The sequence below is a fragment of the Orycteropus afer genome, unplaced genomic scaffold (genome assembly GCF_000298275.1).
Source record: "Orycteropus afer afer isolate SDZICR_OR568_19922 unplaced genomic scaffold, OryAfe1.0 scaffold00238, whole genome shotgun sequence".
NCBI classification, from domain to species: Eukaryota; Metazoa; Chordata; class Mammalia; order Tubulidentata; family Orycteropodidae; genus Orycteropus; species Orycteropus afer.
In genome coordinates this window covers 2,582,929-2,590,367 of record NW_006921825.1, presented here as the reverse complement: position 1 = coordinate 2,590,367, position 7,439 = coordinate 2,582,929, and the positions used below count along the sequence as shown (strand labels likewise).

The 7,439-nt window shown below is 39.2% G+C and overlaps 1 protein-coding gene across 1 annotated transcript in view; it reads left to right on the top strand.

Moving 5' to 3' along the window:
• Nucleotides 1-7,439, top strand: part of LARS1 (leucyl-tRNA synthetase 1) — a 107,604-nt gene that overhangs the window by 38,966 nt on the left and 61,199 nt on the right. The window lies entirely within an intron of this gene.

The window sequence follows — 7,439 nt, the reverse complement described above, 5'->3', positions numbered from 1 at the left end:
TTATATAATTTATGATGATCAGTAGTCATTATTTACATTTTTTAGACATGGCTGATGTATGTATAATATATTACTGTTTAAATGATAATTTTCTTCTCCAGCTTTTGGTTTTCCCGGAAGCTAACAATTTTCTTTTTTTCCTCATTTGCTTGTTTTTAATAAGCTGATTGACAGTCTTTTCTAGTTGTGTATTTCTCCTGTCATTACTTTCAAACACATCAGTATCCCACTGGTTCCATCCTAGAGAAAGCTCTCCTTTCTGACCTGGTTTTGGTCTGGATTGGTTGCTTTACTGTGCTGATGCAGAGGTGTCACCTAAATTGTTCCTTTACCATTCCCTAAGCATTCGTTTTGAGTTGGATCTCTTGTTTCCTTAATTTCATGGCTTCCTCTCTCTCTTTTTTTTTTTTTTAATTGTGCTTTAGGTGCAAATTTACAGAGTAGAATTTGTTTTACATTCAGCAGTTCATGTATATTTGATTTCATGCCCTGATTACCATCCCTAACCCTAGCCTACTCTCCTCCCCTTCGCTCCCCTCCCATCTCCGTGACCCTCCCTCCCTGTGCCCTTCTTAACTGTGCATTCCTGTCTGTCCAGCTTTTCTACCATGTGAATGCCACCCCTTTGGTGTCCCATGGCACTTGCTCCAAGTGTGTATCTCCATAGAGTAGGTAGATGTATCGCCTTGAGTTGGGTGTTCTGCATGTATGTTTTCCCACTGTTGGGGTGAGGGCCAATCCTTGAGAGTGAGTCCTATCCCAGACCCGAAGGGTTTCCCAGGGCCATAGTCTCTTGGGGGTCCCAGCAGACTCCATCCTACCAGTAATTGTGATCATTTTGGTGTTTTTGAGTTTTGTTCCACATTTTTTCTCCCACTCTATCCAGGATCTCCAGTTTTGATCTGTTCCCATGTGGTTGGCATTGGTAGCTGGGCATCATCTAGATCTTCTGGTCGTGAGGTCCATCTTATCCTTGGACTAATTATTTCAAAATGCCCTTGATTTTCTTCACTTTTCTTTGCTTCAGATGAGAGAAGACCATTAGCTGCATCTTAGATGGCTGCTTGAACGTTTTTAAGACCCTAGTCACTACTTAACCAAAATGGGTTGTGGAACAAGATTTTTATATGCTGTGTTGTGCCAGTTGAGCCTAGTGTCCCCCAATAGTATGGTCCTGAGTTGGCAAGCCCTGTGGTTCTCTCCCCCAAGGTGTTTGGTTATCTCTGAGGGATTATTCCAACTCTGTCTTCTTTTGCTTCTTAATGATTGTGGTAATTTTGTATCACTGGTATCTGTGCAAGATTATCTTCAGCTAAATCTGTCACTGGTCTAGGGTACATTCCTGTTTACTGACCCCCATCCGATCTTCTTAGTTGTCTGTGCATTTATCTGTAGTCTGGTGTTTGGTGTTAGTGGTAATGCGGTATTGTGCATATACTAGTATTTGCCTCTCTTGTCTATATCTTGTGTGCACATTTTGGTGTCCTCCCTTTCCTCAGTATTATCATGCTGGTCACAGACTCTTTCCACGGTGTCCCTTCTCTTACCCAAATCAGCATGTGACCCCCAACTAGTCTGCCTCCTTCCCATTCCTGGTAACCTACAAAGTGAGTTTCCTTCCCCAAGCTAAACTTTCCTTTACTTTTTACAATAAGGGGCTCATACAATATTTGTCTTTCTGCGATTGACTTATTTCACTCAGCATCATGTCCTCCAGATTCATACATGTGAGATGATTCGTGTATTCTTCATTATTCTTTAGTGTAGCTTAGTATTCCATTGTGTGAATGTAATTTGGTTGTCCGTTCATCTGTTGATGGGTATTTAGGTTGCTTCCATCTCTTTGGGTCTTGTTTCATTTTTCTGCAGGTGGATATCCAATTTTGCCAGCACCATTTGTTAAAGAGGCCATCTCTCTGCCATTTAATGGATTTTGGTCCTTTGTCAAAGATCAGCTGTCCATAGATGGATGGGTCTGTTTCTGCGTTTTTGATTCTGTTCTATTGGTCTGTCTGTCTGTCGTTGTACCAATGCCATGCTGTTTTAACTACTGTGGCTGTGTAGTAGGTTTTGAGATCCCAGAGTGTAAGACCTCCCACTTTGTTTTTCTTCTTCAGTAGTGTTTTGCTTATCCAAGGTCTCTTTCCTTTCCATATAAAGTTAATAAGTGGTTTTGCCATATCCTTGAAAAATGTTGATGGCATCTGGGTCAGGATTGCATTGAACGTGTAAATTGCTTTAGGCAGTATGTCATTTTCACAATATTCAGTCTTCCTATCCATGAACAAGTCAGGTTTTTCCATTTATGTAGCTCCCTTGTCCTTTCTTGTAGTAGAATTTTATAGCTTTCTTTATAGGTCTTTTGTGTCTCTGGTAAGATTTTTTGATAGCTATTGTAAATGGTATTGTTTTCCTTATTTCTTTTTCAGAAGCTTCTATATTGATATAGAGGACTTCAGCTGATTTTTGTATGTTGATCTTGTATCCTGCCACTTTGCTGAACCTCTCTATTAGTTCCAGTTACTTTTTTGCTGAGTCTTTTGGGTTTTCTATGTATAGGATCATTCCATCCGCAAATAGAGATAGTTTACTTCCTCTTTGCCAATTTGGATGCCTTTTATTTCTCTTTCTTGCCTTATGTCCTGGCTTGGACTTCCAATACAGTGCTAAATAGGAGTGGTGATAGAGAGCATCTTTGTCTGGTTCCTGTTCACAAGGGGAATGCTTTGAGTCTTTCTCTGTTAACAATAATGTTGGCTGTTGTCTTTCGTGTATGCCCTTTATTATGTTGAGGAATTTCCTTTCTATCTCTATTTTACTGAGAGTTCTGAACAGGAATGGGTATTGGACTTTATCGAATGCCTTTTCTGCATTGATTGATATGATCATATGGTTCTTTTGTTTTGTTTTTGTGGTGGATTATGTTGATTGTTTTTCTGATGTTGAGCCATCCTTGCGTACCAGGTATGAATCCCATTTACTCAGGATGTATTATTTTTTTGATATGTTGTTAGATTCTGTTGGCTAGGATTTTGTTGAAGATTTTTGCATCTATGTTCTTGTGGGATATTGGTCTGTAGTTTTCCTTTTTAGTGGTATTTTTGCCTGGTTTTGGTATCAGTGTTATGCTTGCTTCATAAAATGAATTTGGGAGTATTCCATCTTTTTCTGTGTTTTGTTCTGCTATGCATAGGGTCACTATGAGTAGGACATGACTTGACATCACCTAACAATAACAACAACATGTCTTGGTGACTTTCTCTTGGGTTCTATCCTGTATGGGGTTCATTGAGCCTCTTGGATAGATATATTTTTGTTCTTTCATGATATGGGGTAAATTTTCTGTTAGTATGTCTTCTATAATTTTCTCTGGTTTTTTTTTTTTTTGCCACCTCTTGTTCTGGTATTCCAGTGAGGCATATGTTGTTTCTTTTCATGTCATCCCGTATAACTCTTAGATTCTCTTCATTTCTCTTAAATCTTTGTTCTGATTTTTATTCATATAGGCTGGCATCAAGGGGTTTATCTTCTAGTTGGGAAATACCTTCTTCAGCCAGTTCTGGTCTACTCTTTTGTACTTCCACTGTGTTGTCTAACTCTGTAATTTTGGTGTTCATCTCCTGGATTTCTAACTCCTGTTTTTGTATGAGTTCTGACTGTGCATATATCATGTTATTTTGTTCTTGAATGGTTTTCCTGAATTCTTCCAGGCTAATGTCTGTGTTCTTCTTGATTCTGTTTGTGATTTCCTTGAGCTCTTGTACAGTTGTATATACATATCTTCTAAATTCCTTCTCAGATAATTCTATTGCCTGTTCTTTTTCCATGATAGATAAATCTTTATCCTGGGGTTTTATTTTTATTGTCTTGTCCTGTTTTTTTTTTTTTTTTTTGTTTGTTTGATCTGACGTTGTCTGTTGCTTCCTAGGCATTTTGAAGTTGTGTTTAACTGTTAGTTATGTATTGATTTGTTTCACTTTGATTTTATGTTTAAATATATTTGCAAGTGTGGAGCATGTGTACTCTTTTTGCTTATTAATTTAGATGTACTGGATTGTGCTCCAGTTTTTTTTTGTGTTCATGGAATCACTGTTGATTACATGTTGCAGGTCTCCATTTGTCATGAAGGGGATTTGGAGTGGGGATGAGGAAGTAGTTTGTTGTCTTAATGTGCTTCTTCTGTTGGATGAGGTGAGGGAGAAGGGGGAAAGAGAGAAAGAAAAGAAAAAGAAAAAAAAAGGCACCAGTAGCAAGTCTCCGTTTTCCATAATTCTACGGTTGCTGCTGGTTCCGGGGGTTAGTTTTGAGTCTGCTTGGGATGGCTACCAGTGATGACATTTTGCTGTCAATCACAGACCTGTGGTTCAAAATTGACAGAGACTCCAGTAGTTAAGGGGCCTCTGTTTCCCACTTGGGTTGGAAAGCTACAAAAACCCAATACCCCATTCCACTCTATGCTAAAAAGTGGTTGTGGAAGAGTTGAAAACCTGCCCTGCACTGCGTGCTTGTTCCAGGGTCTGCCTCCTTGCAGCAAGTTTCCTCCCTCTCCTTCTCCATTATGAAATCCTCCCCACTTGGGTGATAGCCCGACCCAAGGGGGTTTCTGCTCTGTTTCTGCAGCAAGGTTATTCACTTACTCATCTCAGCCCCCCAAGTTACCATCAGAAGCTCCTGGTGTGGGTAATCTGGGTCCCTGAAGCTTCTGTAGGTTCCGTGGTGCCTCCCTGCACCTCCCTGCCCCTCACTTTTTTTTTCCTCCTTCTCTCTGTGGCTGTCCCTTGTATTGGTAATGAATTTTCCGCTTCTCTGCCTCTTTGTCTTCCCACTGACCAGGCAGGTTCATTTATTTTCCCTGGCTGTTTAACCTGCTCTCTTTCTCCATCTCCACTAAAGCTGGCACCCTCTCTCCTACTCAGCAGTTCACAACCAAAGAATCCCTGCTTCTATCTGCTATACCTAGTTTTTCAGGGATTAAGATGCCAGAGGGAACAAACGTGGACTACAGGTACAATGCCATTTTCCCATCTCCCTCTTTCTTGTTTAATCTCATTTTGGTGAAGCTCTGCCTCTAGTAGCTTCTCTGAGAAAGGATCCCTGTGAAAGAAATTTTTGTGATCTTCTGTGTCTAAAATATCTTTTTTTTGATCTTCACACTTGATTCCCTGAATAGAATTCTGGATTGGAAAAAATTTTCCCTTAAAATTTTGAGGGCGTTGCTTCATTATCTTCTAGTACATTCCAAAGTCAATTTGTTAATAACGGATGTTTTGTAACTTGTTTTTCTCCCTCCACCATGGAAGCTTGTAGAAGTTTCTTGTTTCTTCTGTTGTTGTTGTTATGTGCCGTCGAGTTGGACCCAACTCATAGTGACCCTTCTTTGGGTTTCCGAGGCAGTATCACTACGGAAGTAGATTGCCCCATCTTCCTTCCGAGGAGTGGCTGGTGGGTTTGAACTGCCAGCCTTCTGGTTAGCAGTCAAGTGCCTTAGGCACTATGCTGACAGAGCTCCCAAAAACCAAACTCACTGCCATCGAGTTGATTCCGACTCATGGTGAACCCCTTTGAGTTTCCAAGACTGTAAATCTTTACAGAAGTAGATTGCCCAATCTTCCTTCTGCTTAGTAGCTGGGGGGTTTGAACGGCCAACCTTCTGGTTAGCAGTCAAATGCCTTAGGCACTATGCCACCAGAGCTTTCTAGTGTCCCGAAATGTCAATATGATTTCCCTTTATGTAGGTCAATTTTTGATTGTTCTGTTGGGTTCTTGGTGGGCCCCTTCAGTCTGGAAACTTGTCTTCTTCACGTTTGAGAAAATTTCGTGACACTTTCCTTAATTATTTTATCCCTGCCAGTTTCTCAGTTATCTGTGTCTGAATCACTATTATTCAGATATTGCACCTCTTAGACCCTGGAAGTCCTTTTGCTCTTCTTTCTCGGAGAATCCATCAAGTTTTTCTTTCAATGAATTTTTATATCTGAGTGTATAAATAAATAAAACTTTTAAGCGCTAGTTTGAAAAAACATTATGGAAAATGTCAAGAAAAGTAATTAATATGATGGATCTTTTTTATATGTCATCCAGCTTGAACAATTACCACTTCAAATCAAATTCATCATTGTGAGGACTGCACCAAAAAAAAAACCCAACTCACTGCCATCCAGTTGGATCTGACTCATAGCAACCCCTCCTTGGGTGTCTGAGGTGGTATCTCTACAGAAATAGATTGCCCAGTCTTCCTTCCGAGGAGTGACTGGTTGGTTTGAACCACCAGCCTTTTGGTTAGTAGTTAGATGCCTTAGGGATTATGTCAGCAGAGCTCCTATGAGGACTGCAGTCAGTGTCATGAAACAAAATGTGTATGAACTGTTGAATGGAAAATGAATTTGGTCTATAAACTTTTACCCAAATCATAATTAAGGAAAAAAAAAAAAAAAAGACCAACTCAAGAACTTATTCTTGGTTTTGATCAATCATTTTTTATTCTTCCTGATGTTATTCTTGTTTCATGGATTTGTAATCTTATCCCTTTGAGGAAAACTTCATATTTTAGAATGGCTTCATCAAGGTGACTGGAAGTTTTTTGCATGTGAATAAGACTTGTCACTGAGGTTTACTAGGGAAGATCTGTAATGATCATTTGTGGCTTGAGGATGCCCTCATATTAGTATTCTTGGTTTGTTAGGTTCCCCATTGAAGATTCTTCTGGTCTTAGCCCTATAGGGTCTAAGCCTAATGAGTGTTCTGGAAGCTAAATGGGAGAAGTTTGCTGTGGGTGGGTATCAGCATTCAGTACTGACTTTGACTTAATCCCCCTATTTTTAGTATGATATCTATTTTCTTGACTGTATCTTCTAATTCAGAAACTCTTTTTTACCTTCTCTAGAGAATATATCTTAGTGTTTTCCTGGCCCAGGAAGGAATTGTTGCCTTTCTGCATAGTGTGGGAATAGGCCATGTGGGGTTCTCAATGCGTCTTTAAAAGATTTCAGTCATTCTTCTTGTTATCAGCTCACCTTCCCTCCACTTTCAGAGCCACTAATTCCAAAGTCTTTTGTGTGTGCCATGCCATAAAGCAAACTGTATCCCTTTTCAGCTTTCTCTGCTGCTAGCTTAGAATTTGGCGATTATCTTTCATACATCTGCTGATACAGTTATTTTTCATCCTACTTTTTTAGCTTTCAAAATTTGCTTATTATTTCTTCCATTTTTTGTCTTTGTAGGGTCATGCCATTAAAGGGAAAAAACCCTCTTTGTTGTCATTTTATTGGGATTTTGAAAGAGAGCAGAGCTAAATATTTATTTTCAATCTATTATCTTTAAATACATTCCCAGATATTTAATTTTAGCATGAAGAATTACATTAAGAATGTGGAGCAATGAATAATTTTATGAGTAATTATGCTGCATTTTATTTTTAACTTTTTTTTTTTTTTTTTATT